Source organism: Durio zibethinus, chromosome 17 (genome assembly GCF_047325235.1).
Source record: "Durio zibethinus cultivar Kanyao isolate XHJ-2024 chromosome 17, ASM4732523v1, whole genome shotgun sequence".
NCBI classification, from domain to species: Eukaryota; Viridiplantae; Streptophyta; class Magnoliopsida; order Malvales; family Malvaceae; genus Durio; species Durio zibethinus.
Genome location: NC_143178.1, coordinates 12,237,277 through 12,254,232, shown reverse-complemented (window position 1 = coordinate 12,254,232; position 16,956 = coordinate 12,237,277). Strand labels below are relative to the sequence as shown.

At 26.1% G+C, this 16,956-nt stretch overlaps 1 pseudogene; it reads left to right on the top strand.

Moving 5' to 3' along the window:
• The first annotated feature begins 594 nt into the window (after positions 1 to 594).
• Positions 595 to 16,956, top strand: part of LOC111288757 (laccase-1-like) — a 30,285-nt pseudogene continuing 13,923 nt past the window's right edge.

Below are 16,956 nucleotides of genomic sequence, written 5' to 3'. Positions count from 1 at the left end.
TTTAAAATATAATGAAATACAAATGAATTAAATTATCATTCATAATTAAAAATATATAATTTCATTTTCACTTTAATTATTTTATTGTTGATATTTAAATATCCGTATTTAATGAAAACAATTCTTATATTACAAAATTAAAGAAAATAATATTTTTTTTATTATTTGAACAATTTGATTCAAAAAGTTAAAAAGTTGTAGATACTATAGATTATTGTCTTCAAAAGTCTTATAGAAAAAAAAAAATTCATCTCCATCTCAATTTTAAGTTTTTAATATAAAATGATAAAGTTTAGTAGCAAAATAGACATACTTATCATCTTATAAAATTTAATATTTTCAATAAATAAAAACAAGTGGTATTATATCATTTCCATAGTTTACTATTTTACTTGTACCGTAATGGAATATTCCAACTCAATCTTTTCACTTCTACATTTCATGGATACAACATTTAGCAATACAAAACAAACAAAGAAATCTTATATAGGATTATTTTATAGTTACATTGTAAAAATAAAAAACGCCTTAAGTTTTAACATCAAAGCAAACATACCTCAATTCCTACTTCTTACAGTAATCTAGTTAAACAAAATGCAATATTTGAATATTGTCATTATATTTTTTTTATTGATTTTTACCTAATAAAACTATTATTTTGTTTTATGGGATGCTCAATTTTGAAATTCTAATTCCCCTAACTTAATATAAGACCTATTATTCTTGACAACAAATTTTAGAAGAAGGCCATTATTGCATAAAAATCTCACAAATTAATGGTAAAATTATAATTATTGATCAAGTAGAACAAATTTGTTAAGAGAATTTTTATCACATTGGTTTTTTTTAGAGAGAATATCAATTGTCAACGAAAACCCTCAATGTTTTGGATTGGTGTTTTGTAATTAACATCCCTTTCAACCATTAACCAGTTTGCTAAGAATCAAAATAATAGTTTCCCAAAATCAAAAAAGAATATATGCAATTGGTAATGAATGAAAGAGATAATGATAATATTTTATTTGATACAAGTAAGACTAATACTATGGGTATGTGCAATTCATTGATTAAATGAGTGATAAGAGAAATTCAGCACAAGAATATTTCATCGAGGTGGAAGATGGCATCCATTAAATAGTGAAATAAATGATATTTGGTCTTTTAAAATTTATAAAAATAAGTTTATTTTTGAAAATTTTAAATTTAAAACAAATATATATAGATTGTTAAAGATATATTTAAATTATATATATTTAAAAAGAGATCATATATCTATATTGTTAAAGATAAATGTAAATTATATATTTTTTAAAAAAATTTAAAAAGAGATATATAGATGGTTTAATAGTTCATTTTCAAAAAGAAATAACAAAATTATTGATTTTATTCTAAATGTATTTGAAAAAAGTGAGTTTGGGATAAATTTTATTTGATTAAATTAAAATAAAACTCTTGAAATATTAAAATAAATCTAATTTTTAAACTTTTGAATAGTTTTAAAAATAAAATAATTATTGAATGGGATTATTTGGTTAAAAACTTAAATTAATTATTATCTTACATGTCAAAAATATAGGTTATCCACATAAGTATCCATGTGGCATACCTTATCAAGTATTCATGTATTCTGTAATATAATATATATATATATTAGATTTAATATGAAAATTTTTTAAATTTTCAAAATCTTACATAAAGTTACTTGAATTTTTAATGTCTTATGTAAATTTTTTAAAAATATAATTTTTTAAAATCAAGATAAAAAAGATTGGTGAAAATTTTGGATAAAATTAATCTTTGTAATTTTTAAATATGCTTAAAAGGTTTTGATAATTAAATAATTTTTTAAATAAGGTTATTTGGTAAACAACGAAAATTATTTATTAAAAAAATAAAATCCATATTTTATATTTTTAATTTAAAAAATATATCTCTAAATTGATTTGATTTTCAATTATAATTTGAATAATTTTTATATTTGAATAAATTTAAAATTATCTAATTTGTAATTAAAAAAAACTATCTTATTCTTTTAAAAAAATTATCATATGTGTCATTTAAAAAAATTATCTACATAGATGCACATGTGGCAAACTTATTTATGTATGTTATTATAATATAAATATATATATATATTAGATTAAAAAACAAATCCTAAAAATTTCTAAATTCAAATTTCATATTTTTTAAAAATTTCATTTTAAAAATATGTCATAATTTTATTGTACATTCATATTAAGTTAGCAACTTAACTACTGGTAATTGTCCCAAGTGCCAAAATGCTCAATGAAATACAAATTCAAATATCTAATTGTGAATTTTTATTTTTTAAGTATTAAATTGACAAAAAAAACATATAAGACATGGATCGAATGAATATTTAACACTTTTCAAAAATTATATTAAAAACTTTTATTAATATACCAATTAACAAGGTTGCAAATATTACCATCTCCTCCTCTACAAATTATATATAATTAGCCCATGTAACAGTTCATCTTGACGATCTTATTTGGACGGAAATATATCCGAGTAGGGGTTAAATGCATATTCTTGAATGATCTTGAATCTCGTGTAATTAGAAAAGGGTTATTTATTTATTTTTATTTGAAGAGTAATTACAAAAGTTTATAATAATAAAACAAGGAAGTGTCGCAGTGAATAATAATTTTAGAATATCCCAATTTCAAATATACATGATTGGATATTCTAATGTATATTAATTTATTCAATGTCCATGCATGTATGAGGGCAATGCATTTTTCGTGTTTTTAATAATATTCAATAGCACCGATCTCTTTCTCTCTTTCTCTTTCTCTTTCTCTCTCTCTCTCTCTCTCTCTATATATATATATATATATATATATTGTTGAAGATTTTCAAGTAGGAAATTATGTTAGCCACTCGCCGCTATTTAATGATTTTTTTTTTAAAAGAAAATCGTATTATAAAAAAGTGAAATTATAAATACTAAAATTAAAATTAAATACATATTTAATATATACATTATATTACAACATATAAGGTTATATTATTAAAATACTTATGTGGATGCTTAGGTAGATAATTTCTTTTATTGACACATACGATAACATTCATATTGCTTTATTTATTAAATAAAAATTTTTAATAAATTATTTAAATTGAAATCAATATCTATCTAATTTATCCAAAATATTCAATTTAAATAATTTATAATTTATCAAATACATAATTAAATCATAATTTATCTTTTTTTTTAATTTAATGGCAGTTTCAAATATATATACTTAATAAAATTTTATTTTCTATCAATTAATTTTATTTAATAAATTATTTAAATTTAATATTTTTAGATAATTATTTAAATTCAAATCAAAATCTATCAAAAATTAAAAATTATTTAATAGATTATTTAAATTTAATAATTTTATATAAGTTAATGAATTATTGACTATAAAGCATGTATTTTTAAAGTAATAAAAGCTTACATTTTTATATGAAAATTTGAGACATTTGAATGTTGATAAAAAAAGTTAGATAAAATATGTTTTTACTTTGAAAACAAATATAATGTTTTATTTATGTTCTAATTCAAACATTTTTTATATTTTATATTTTATATTTGATTAATTTATTTGTTTCTCTTCAGTCCATAACTTTTTTTAATTTTGCTTAGATTGATTATAATTAACTTTTTGTATTATATATATATATATATTTTTTTTTTATTTATTTCTTGAATGTTTTTGTTCTCTATTAATTTATTAACATATTTGCTTTTATTATTGTATATAGTTAATCTTGACAAATTAATATATAAATTTATATTCTCTATTTCTTTTTACTATACTTGTTATTATTAAATTTTTTTATTTACAATGGATTATATGAGAAGAATGATGATCACTATCATATTTAACTCACAAAAAATACTATCAATTATATTAAAAATGATTAAAAATAAAAAAATTTTGGAAGATAGTTTTTAAGCATAACATAAAGAATTATTGTTTATCTTTTATCTAAAAAATAACTTTATTTTGTTGACATATATAAAAAAAAAATTGTTAGCCCAATGTATTTGTGTAATAATTACTTGAAGTTTGTGAAAAATAAGAACTAATAAAAAGCAAATGATTATAATAAAATTAATAATTGTGATTTGTTGTTCAATCAAATATATATATATACACACCACCTAATCAACACTATGATAAAAATAATTATTAATTTTAACTATTTAAATATTAATTCTTATTTTTTATCAAACAAGAAAAGAGCGGTAGCAAAATTTTTAGTATTTAGCAAATAAATTAAAAAAAATATTTTTTAATGAAAAAAAGATTTTTATAATTTTTGAAAATTTTCAAAAAGTTTAGACTTCTTTTAGGTGAACAATATCATTTATAATATATTATGTATAATTTATCATTTAATTGTAACTTAATATTTATAAATATATGATTATAAATTAGATAAATGATTAAAAATAAATTTAAAATTATGAAAAATTTAATAAAAAATCCCTGTACATTGTACGGGTTTAAAAAGCTAATTAGATATATATTATCTTTTAAAAAATGATTGTATTAATCAATTTGATTAATCCAATTCTCTCTTAGTGATTGTTATTTGCTAGTGCTGGTGCTAAATCTAGAGCAATTCGCATATATACGGAAGTCACTGTGTTGACTATTGAGTGAGAAGAAACCAGCTGCAACCAATTATTTGTGCTGTCTAACCTAAAGTTTTGTGGGGGAAAAATAAAAAAACTATAGTTTAATTAAACTTTTCTTTTGTATATATTATACGTTTCCAACTCATAGCAATTCACCCATGAATGTGTAGACATGGATATCCCTCATGAATAACCAAAAGATTGCAATATCTAACAATAGAATCGACAAAAAATATTGTCGTTCAATAATACTGACCTTTTTGGACTAGACAATTTCATGGATATGGATAGAGATTGAAACTCACGGCTATTTAAATTATTTCCTCTCACAATGCTTAATTTCCTAGATTTTTTTTTTTTTTTGGTTAAAGGGAATTTGCAAGAATTAAAATGTCATTCTAACTCGATACAAAATAAGTCGTGCCCTATCCTGGGCATAAAATTAAAACCTGCTATAGTTTGATCTGCCTTCGAGTTTGTTCATGGAAAATAGTAAAATTATTATTATATTTGATGTATAAAATAATAGATAAGATAAAATAATAATTATCTTATATTATATTTAATTTTTATTTCAAAAAAACGATAAGATTATAAGAAAAATTAATCATCCTTTTGATATGAGATAATTTAATACTCCTAAAATATAAAAAAAAAATTTTAATCCATAAGATTAAACTTACATAAATTATATTATCTAATCCTTATATAAAGTAAATATAAAATAAGATAATATTATTTAATTTAATTTAATCCTATTTATAATATCATCTTATTCACTTTTATTATAATCTTGTATATCAAACGCATTATATATTCCCTATAGTAGCTTTTTTTGGTCAGTTGCTAGTCTACCAACTCCTCCATCATAAAACATGTCTTTAAACAACATTTTCAGAGGGAACTTATAAACTGACTGCCATTGCATGAAATACTAAAAAATTTGAGGGCAAAAGCAAGGCTTTATTACTATATATATGGGTTTCATTCCAGCAAGAGTTTGGTAAAACTGCTTTTCCTAACTAGCTGGTTTTGTTCTAAAAGCGTTTCTGAATATATATTCTAAAGTTGCCTGAAGAAATGGATGGCTTCTTTCATCATTTTCGATTTGTAATGGTCATTGCGTTACTATTATTGCTGGGATGCTAACATCTTCTTCGCCGGAAACAACCCAGCGATTTGAATTTAATGTATGCATAGATAATGCAGGGTATATATGTTATACCTTTTTGTTTTTCATTTTTTTCTTATGATTATTTAATCTTGGTATCATATCCTTTCCAGGTTGAGTGGAAGAAAGTAACTCGTTTGTGCCATACGAAGCAACTTTTGACAGTGAATGGAAAGTATCCAGGGCCAACTATTGCTGTTCATGAACGTGATGATGTTGAAGTTAAGGTCACTAATGGCATTGCCAAGAACACAACAATTCATTGGTGAGTACACGTCTTTGATATAATAAGAATATCTAATGTTCGATTGCTCGGTACCGAAAATAAATATGTATAAATTCGTCTTGGGTCAAACATTTAAGGTGGCAAAGAAATTTTATTTTGATATATACATTAAAGAAAGTCAAATAGAAGAATAGAGGAAAATTGAGTCGTGAAAGTTGAAATTAAATTTAATTTATTCATACGATAATACTTGAAAAATCATATTTACCAAATTTAAAATTTAAATCTTAAAATTACAATTTTTTTTAAAAAAATTAATAATGATCAATCTTCCATTAAAATTACACAAAATAACATCAACTATTAGAGGCCAAACCTCATTAATTGTTGAATGCCTATATAATATAATATATTCCAAATATAATATTTTATATGTTTCTCGATTTTGCATATAGAACTGTTAAAATTTTGTCCGTTGACTAGTTAGGAAGACAAGCATGCAGATTTCTTTGCCACTGCAATCTGCATTGCTCATTTTAAGGGTTGGAACGGGTCTTGTTGGGAACATCACAGCTTTGATACTATTTGTTGGGCTAAAAGTTTTTAATACAATCACATCAACGAAAGCGAAATTAAATAATAAATTAAACACACAAGAGATAATAATTTAACGTAGTTCGGTCTAACTGACCTACATCCGCGGATAAAAAACAAGATCTACTAGTTGTAGAGAACTACAAACATACATCAAATCATCAATCTCACTCAACAATCAATACTCATAAGACACTCTCAATCTCTTCTAGTCCTATAAAGTATTCTCAACCCAAACAAACACAAACACAAACCTTTGTGTACTCTTTCAACATAACCAAACACATACCCATGTGCTCCCATACATCATACCTATGTGGACCCTCTCAGTCTCTTCTAGTCCACTCATAAACAAACATACACACCCATAAGACGTAGAGTCCTAATACTCTTATGGGGTGTCTATCCCACAAAATCCTATAACTCTCTTACATCTTTTTCTCATACTTAACCCTCTGGAGACTTCACCTATTTATAACCATACAAACTTGCCCATTAAGAATCTCTCTCCTCTTAGAATTCTTCTCCTGTAAGTCAAACTTGCCTATTAAGAATCTCTTTCCTTTTAAAATTCTTCTCTTGCAAGTCAAACTTACCTATTAAGAATCATGTTTCTCTTAGAATTCTTCTTTTGTAAGTCTTCTTGTCCATCAAGCAGTATCTGACAAATCTCTAACAAATCTCTAATAAATCTCAAACAAATCTCTTATGGGATTTGAGTCAATATTCTCAACAATCTCCACCTTGACTCAAATTTCATTAATCATCTGTCTTCATGCTAGACATGCTTGACTCCACCTGCAATGAAAGTCTCACAATCATCTTCTCTTCTCTTGTGTCTTCACACTTCATACAAACCAATCTTTCAATCCTCAAAACACAAACTCAAACTTTTTTTTTGAATCACGCTCTTCTAAGCTTGTCTCTTCCCATGTCTCAAACTATGTTCTTCCCACATCTCGAACCTTCAGCTCTTTCCACGTCTTAAACTTTTGACTCTTCTCACGTTTCGAACCTTCAACTTTTTTCATATCTTCAATCTTCAACTCTTCTCACGTTTCGAACCTTCAGCTCTGATACCATTTGTTGGGTTAAAAGCCTCCAATACAATCACATCAACGGAAGTGAAATCAAACAATAAATTAAACATACAAGAGACAATAATTTAACGTAGTTCGGTCCAACTGACCTACATCCATGGATGAGAAACAAGATCTACTAGTTGTATAAAACTATAAACATACATCAAATCATCAATCTCACTCAACAATCAATACTCATAAGACACTCTTAATCTCTTCTAGTCCTATAGAGTATTCTCAACCTAAACAAACACAAACCCAAACCCTTGTGCACTCTTTCAACATAACCAAATATAAACTCATATGCTCTCATACATCATACCTATGTGGACCCTCTCAGTCTTTTCTAGTCCACTTATAAACAAACATACACACCTATAAGACGTAGAGTCCTAATACTCCTATGAGGTGTCTATCCCATAAAACCCTACAACTCTCTTACATCTTTTTCTCATACTTAACCCTGTGGAGACTTCACCTATTTATAACCATACAAACTTGCCCATTAAGAATCCCTCTCCTCTTAGAATTCTTCTCTTGTAAGTCAAACTTGCCTATTAAAAATTCTTTTCCTTTTAGAATTCTTCTCTTGCAAGTCAAACTTACCTATTAAGAATCCTCTTTCTCTTAGAATTCTTCTTTTGCAAGTCTTTTTATCCATCAAGCAATATCTGACAAATCTCTAACAAATCTCTAACAAATCTCAAACAAATCTCTTATGGGATGTGAGTCAATATTCTCAACAATCTCCACCTTGACTTAAATTTCATTGATCATCTGTCTTCATGCTAGACATGTTTGGCTCCACCTGCAATGAAAGTCTCACAATCATCTTCTCTTCTCTTGTGTCTTCACGCTTCATACAAACCAATCTTTCAATCCTCAAAACACAAACTCAAACTTTTTTTTTGAATCACGTTTTTCTAAGCTTGTCTCTTCCCATGTCTCAAACCATGTTATTCCCACATCTCGAACCTTCAACTCTTTTCATGTTTTGAACTTTTGACTCTTCTCACGTTTCGAACCTTCAGCTTTGATACCACTTGTTAGGAACACCACAGCTCTAATAACATTTGTTGGGCTAAAAGCCTCTAATACAATCACATTAGCGAAAGTGAAATCAAACAATAAATTAAACACACAAGAGACAATAATTTAACGTGATTCGGTCCAACTGACCTACATCCACGGATGAGAAACAAGATCTACTAGTTGTAGAGAACTACAAACATACATCAAATCATCAATCTCACTCAACAATCAATACTCATAAGACACTCTCAATCTCCTCTAGTCCTATAGAGTATTCTCAACTCAAACAAACACAAACTCAAACCCTTGTGCACTATTTCAACATAACCAAATACATACCCATATGCTCCCATACATCATACTTATGTGGACCCTCTCAGTCTTTTCTAGTCCACTCACAAACAAACATATACACCCATAAGACGTAGAGTCCTAATACTCCTATTGGGTGTCTATCCCACAAAACCCTATAACTCTCTTACATCTTTTTTTCATACTTAACCCTGTGGAGACTTCACCTATTTATAACCATACAAACTTGCCCATTAAGAATCTCTCTCATCTTAGAATTCTTCTCTTGTAAATCAAATTTACCTATTAAGAATCCATTTCCTTTTAGAATTCTTCTCTTACAAGTCAAACTTACCTATTAAAGATCCTCTTTCTCTTAGAATTCTTCTTTTACAAGTCTTCTTGTCCATCAAACAATATCTGATAAATCTCTAACAAATCTCAAACAAATCTCTTATGAGATTTGAGTCAATATTCTCAACAGGTCCAAGCATCGATTCACCCTTGACCAATTATTTGTGACTGCATGCTATATTGCTACAAATTAGTTCACAATTTATTTAAATAAAAATCTCCAAAGTAATCAAGACGAGGGATTTCAATGTGTCTCTATCAGGTGGTATGGTATTGTTACTATTCCTGATCATTATGATATTTATTTTATTTATATATTTATACTTATCGGATAATATTTTTACATATTTATTTTCATACTTAATAGATAATGAATAATTTAAATATCTGATTATAATTTTAAAATATAATAAAATAATTCAAAAAATCATGCAAACATATAATCCAACAAAATTGTTAAACAAATTAATTTCACTTTCTAAATAACAAAACCAAAAAATTTTTTTTAAAAAAATGTTCTTAACTCATAAAAGTGGTTTTTAAATATTAATGGGAGTAACAAATTAAAGGAAAAGTAAATAATAATAATAATAATAATAATAATAATAATAATAATAATAATAATAATAATAGACGTTATCTTTAAATAATAATGTAACCTAACTAAAGTATTTTTTAAAAGTGCAAAAAAGTGGTTTATAAAATACTTTTATAATTTATATATTTTTATAATAGATTTATTTTAATTATCAAAATAAAGAAGAAATAAAAATTATATAAATATATTATACAAGTTAGGTATTGGGTGACTGGCAAACGGATATTACCTTATTTGTCCTTGTATATGAATCCGACTATGCTTGATAATTATCCGATTAACATAATGGGATATAAAATTCTCTTTATACTTGTATTCATCCAGGTCGAAGAATAAGTAATTTGTTGACTACGAATAAAATTATCATTCTCAATCAGAAAATATATACGATGTTTTTTCCCAAAAATTTTAAAGTACATATTAAATATTTTGTAAAATTAATTTTGATTTTTGTTGTTAATTTTTTTTAACAAGTGATTAGTAAATTTTTTAAGACTTGAACATATTTTAACTTTAAACGAAATAATTTCTTTTTATCTAAATTTTTATATATAAAAAATTAAAAATAATAAAAAAATATTTTTTCCGTGTCTCGGAGACACGTTTTTACTTTTGCTACTGTCCTCCATTTTTCAAATATCGAACTAGTTAATTAATTTCACTTGATTCAAAGTTTACTTAGTTCTAGAATTTTTTACCTTAAGAATTTTAAAATTTTAATTAAATATATTATCTTTTTATACGTACAAAATAAGTTTTTAATTGAGCCATACTTTACATGATTAAGGCCCCCCTGACAGGGTTCAGTGCCGCGGAGATCCATCTACCGACACTAAATCCCAGCGAGGGCTTAAACAACGTTTGCCCTCATTGTCTTAAACCCCTGACGTAACGAACTTTTAAGGCAATGTTTAGACTGAGATGGTCATTCAAAGAATTATACGTAATTATAATAATTTATATATGATGATTAAATTATTATATTTAACAATTATATAATAATTTTAGTGGTAATGATTTTAAATCACAAGGAGTGATTAAATTATTATTTAAAAAGGTAATTTAATTTTTATCTAAAGATTACAAAATTTTTATCATTAAAATTAAGTGATATAAAATTAATAATAATTAATATTAATTATTTAATATGTAAATTATACTTCCTTTAAAATTAATTGTAATTATTTTATTTAATAATTTAATTATATTTTATTGTGAAATAAATAAAATATTATCACTTTTATATATTATTATCTTTAGACAATATTGAAATTATCAACTTATGTAATTATTACAATATGTATTGTTATTTTAATGCTTTTAAAAGAAATAATATTTGATGATTAATAATATTAAACACAATAATTTTCAACTTTTAATAATTAATTATTGTTAACTAAATAAAATAATTTTAAATAACGAGAGAAAAAATCACTTTAATAATAAAATTACGAGTGATTCCAAATACATTCTCATTAGTGTTATTTACATGTAAATTTTTTACAAAATTACCTTTAAGTAAATTACTTAATTATCTTTTGACAAATTTTTCTACCCTCTATACACCATTTCTATTCCCTTCTCTCCAAAACATTCGGATAAACATATTTGAAAATTATATTATATTATCGCATATACATATTTTATAAGTTATTTATATCATCAAATATGCATATTCATTATTGTAATATAATTTTTGAATATGCATATCCGATAAGTAATTTAATTTACTAAAAATGCATATCCAAAAATAATTATAAATTACCAAATCCGTATCTTAATATATGGTATCATAAAAAACTTACTAGATATGTATATCTAAAAGTATACAAAACCTACTAAATATGCATATCTGATAATGTGATCATTTCAATCCTGTTTTATATTATATGTTGATAGGCATGTAACCAATTTTAAAACATTTAGTAGGCTCTTAAATAAGTATAAACACCCATCTGTGTTCGAGGTAAATTAGGATCAATTTTTTTTATAGTATGCTATTATATATTATAATGTATTATAATAATATTATACTACAATATTATTATTAGAATTATTACAATTTAATATATAGTATAATATATTATATTGTATATTATTCTAATATGGTAATATTATTATTATTCTTATTATTATTATCATTACACTATATTTATTATACTATAGTATATCAGTACTATTATTATTTTATTTTATTTTATTTTATTCTTTTTTTTCTTTCTTATTTCAATCAGTGGCATGAATTTGAGAAACTGAAGTCTGATCAAAGGGATTCAACACAGTCAAAAGTTTTATTGCATAATTAGAGGTTACAAATTCAACCCAAAAAATCAATAAAGAACCTAGACCTAAACTGAAGCTCAAACAGAATCAAATCCTAAGATTCAAGCCTAGATTGATTCTATTCATTTTCAAAAATTTATGCTAAGGGAGCCGATAAATTGGAAGAGAAATCATAGAACAATACACAGTGGATTTTAGAAAGGAAAGTTTGAAAAAAATTTTGGCTAGTGAGAGTTTTTTGGAATTTTGATTTTGGATTTTTGGGTTTGATCTAAAGTTTCTGGGGTTTAGTTTTAGGTTTTTGTAGTTTGGATTGAAGTTTTGGAAAAGGGTTTGAGGAAATCTAAAAAATTTGGGAAATTTTGGGATTTTTTCTAGGAAATCTAGGCTTCAGAAGACCATTTAAAATTTTCAGTGAAATTTTTCGACGAAAGTTAAATTTTTTGATGGGATTTTTACGACTTTCCTAACAACCGGTGGGTTTTTCAATTTTTGGTGGAACATTTCGATGACTTTTCCAAAAATAGATGGGTTTTCTAAGTTTTTGGTGGAATGTTTTTAGGTTGTTCTTGGGGTTTTAGAGAGAAGGCAAAAGATTTTGGAAACTAAAGAGAGTGTGGCTTAAGGAATTTTCACAAAAACGCAGAGGATTTAGTTTTTATAGCACTTTAGTACAACACCATTTTGAAGGTCCTAGGATTTGTGTACGACTCATTGACTTGCGTGCCAATCTGCGCTCCAACTCGACCCGAATCACAAGTTTTCTTTTTTTCATTTTCATTTTATTTTTTGATTTTATTTTTCTTAATTATTTATTTTATTATCTTAAGTTTTTATTTTCAAATTTTTTAAACTTTACTAGTAGTTATTTTTGTGAAAAAAAAAAGGGAAAAAAATCTTTTCTTTTGGGAAAACAAAAAAAAAAAAAAACAAAAACAAAAAAAGTGTAATGAAAAAAAAAGGGATAAAAAATGTTTTCAAATAATAATTTTTTTTAAAAATAATAAAAAATATTAATAAAAAATCTTTTCCAATAAATTTGTGAATCCTACGAAACTATTGAAAAAATTTCATGAATTAAATTTTAATGAAATCCACCAAACTATTGGAAAATTGCATAAATTGATTTCCAATTAAAAATAAATTTTTCTCTAAACTATTTGAGGATTATTTTTCAAATTAAGTCCCACCAAACTATTGGAGACTTAATGATTTTTTTTCTTAATAAATAAAATTTTATAAATATTTTCAAATAAAATCTCACTAAATTATTAGGAGATCTACCTCAGAGTAAGTTCTACCAAATTGTTGGGAGACTTAACTTTTTTGAATAAAATACTATAATAAATCTGGTGACGGAATCTCTTCATAATAAGACACTAGTCTCTATAAATACTCTTAACGTGAGAGAATTATCTTAAATTGCTACTAAACTATTAGGATAATTTTAAAACTAATTTTCAATATTAAATAATTTGTAAATTACATATATGATCAATGTTTGGATAATTTGAAATTAAACTGGTACCATCCTTTTAGATGGACATTGTAAGGGTGATATAACCTTCATTATGTGTAACTGTACTCCCAAACCTAAACTATGATTTTGTAAATCAGAATCTACCATTTGAAGTACCTAAGTCAATCTTGAGACTCCTCTTTAAACAAGATAGATTTAATTAGGTGGCCAATTACACCTAAAAAAAAAGATTGGTGGTGACTCCTCTAATCCATGTCTAGTGATAGGTCCACGGATCTATACATTATGAAAGTTTGGCAACTCCACTAGGGACATCGAGAGTCAAACCAATAAATGATTTTTTATTATCCAAGCCTTGTTTAATAAATTTGAGATTATTTTCTTTTCATTGCTTATATTTATTTAATTATTCATTTATTATACCTATCATTCATTTGCGTGTGCATAACATAAGCTTTACACTCGAGGTCTACCCTAAGAGGGAGTGAAGTACCTATGCCATCGTAAGATTTTATGTCTCTGTATGGGCCTGCAAAATACTCTTACTCAAATTGAACCATTTTCGCTTATAGCCTATGATGGGTGAGGATTATGGTGCCTTACTAATTTGTGATGGATGATGATGTAAGGAACAATTTGAAAACTTTTAGAATTAACCCAAAACTGTATATAGTTAACCTTAAGAGCCCAACCATAGATAGAGCCTTATCCTTCCACCCTTTGTAGTCAATTCAAAATTCAATGTCATGCTATTATCTTACTTGCTATATAGTGCTTATGTGTTTTATAATTGAAGTGACTAACTAATTTTTTTGTCTTCTTTTTTTTCTTTTCCTTTTGTGTATATTCATAAACATACTTACAGATTGTATAGTGTTTTTACCCTAAAAGTCATTTCAACAAAAGCTCTTATGGACCCTACAGAACGTTAGGTTTGCATCTCATCTATACTTTTCAAATGTAACTCGCCAATAGATGTGAAGCTAAAGCCAAAAAAGATATAATAAGAATAAGGAGATTGCTTACCACCTAGTTATATCCTTACATTACCAAAGGAATTTTGCTTGCTCCTTAAATAGAATGATTTGAAAAGCTTATCAGACGTATGGAATAGCATAATTCTTTCGAAGCAGGAAGCTTTTTGTAAGAGGTTTGGGCAGATTTCATATCTCTTGTCAGTGGATGTTGATAACTCATTCATTAAGGTGATGGTATAGTTTTGGGATCTTTTTCTACGGTTGTTTCATGTTTAATGAGGTTGATTTGATAACTCGCTCATTAAAGTGATGGTACAGTTTTTTGGATCCTTTCTACTATTGTTTCATGTTTAATGAGGTTGATTTGGTGCCAACAATAAAGGAGTATTCGACTTTTGTGGGTATGCATCTATTATATCCATACAAAATATATATGAAAAAGCACAAATCTGGAAATCACAGGAAGCTGATTTAGATTATAGGAGTGAGTAAAGAGATTATAAATCATACATTCGAGAAAAATGAGGTCATAAGGGTATTCTATGAAAGATTCTCTAAGATTTTATTATCAAACATCCAGATTATTATTAGGGCATAAGAGTGTTTGCATTGGCCATATACGGGATGGTCATTTTCCCTATAGTCTTAGGCCATATTGAGATAGAAATGGTTGATCTATTTGAATAGACTGAAAATGGGTATAATCCTTCACCAGCTATCTTGGCAGAAACCATTAAAGTTATGAACTTTTATAGACAAAATGATAAAGCACAATTCATGGGCTACATATCACTACTGTATCTATAGATGAAAAACCATTTGGAATGCAAGAATAGTGCTTTCTCTAAGCTTTATTTTCATAGTCGAATCCTAATTAGGGAATTTTTTCAAAGTATTTGGCTAAAAACAAAGACTAAAAGAAAATGGGAATATCTGCTATAAAAGCTCATAGCCAGTCAGGTAAAATGGTTAGCTCCATGGATGAATTGAGAACCTATATTGTATCAATATGGAGATGAGATAGGAGTTTCACTTTTAGGATTATGGAGGTCAACAAGTTATGCACCACTGATGGTAAGGAGATAACATGGAGCCGAATAGTTTATTCCTATAACTTATAAGCTTAACTAGTTTGACTGTTCATATAAAGAGCCAGAAACTTTTTAGAAGATTGATAGTATGATCAAAGCTGGGAAGAAGCCCAAGAAAGTAAGCCCTGGACCATTTACTGATAGGCCACCTAGGGGTATCCGATTTGGAAAACCAAAAAGGGTAAAAAAATGGTGCCTATGCTAGAGACCATTGCCAATTAATAGACCAGAAGTCAGACGATGTGCCTCTAGAATCAAAATATGCAAGGAAAGAACATGAAGTAGAGAAAGAGAAATTAAAACAAGAAATTTTGAAGCTTCAAAAAGAAAAAAAGTAATGACAAAACAAAGCAAAAAAATTAGAAGTTTAAGTCCACAAGATTTCTAAGGAATACAACAAGGCTCAAAAGGTTGTCAGAAAACAAGATAATGCCTTTAAGGAATTAAAAAAACTGTAATAAGAGTACAAGAGATTGCGCATACAAGTGCAAGCTAAAGAAATAAATAACATAAATCTAGCTCGTGAGAATAAATTTTTGAAAAAAGAATGTTCACAAATAGAAGATGATTATGTAGAAGTTCAGCAGGAAAATAAAATGCTCATAAATTACATTTTGACCCTAAAGCTGAAATTAAATGAACAAAAAGATCATGTCAGAACACTAATTGAAAAGCATAAAGAATTATCCTATTAGGTATGGTATGGCAATAGAGAATGGTTGGGAAGGCAAAGATACATAAAACATCTCATAGCTTAGATAGGCAATGCGGTGATCAAGGCAGGTGAAATGGTGGAAGAGGCTGAGGCATTGAGAGCTTTAATCATACCAATATGAGAACATGGACAGAGATTGCTAAACTTCATTGAAGAGGCTAAAGATTATTATGAGCAAGTTAGATATTTTTATAAAAGAATAGTATTAGATTTGATGCAAAACAAACTTTTGTGGGATAAATAAAAATTTACTTTTGTTGAAATTTTAAAGGGGTAAATATTTTCCTTTTTTTTTTCCATGCATTGCATCACATTTATTCATTATCATAGCATCATCACTAATTTTTAATTGTGGTATTAAGGTGTAAGAATAGCTACACATTCATACAACACTTGGGCTAA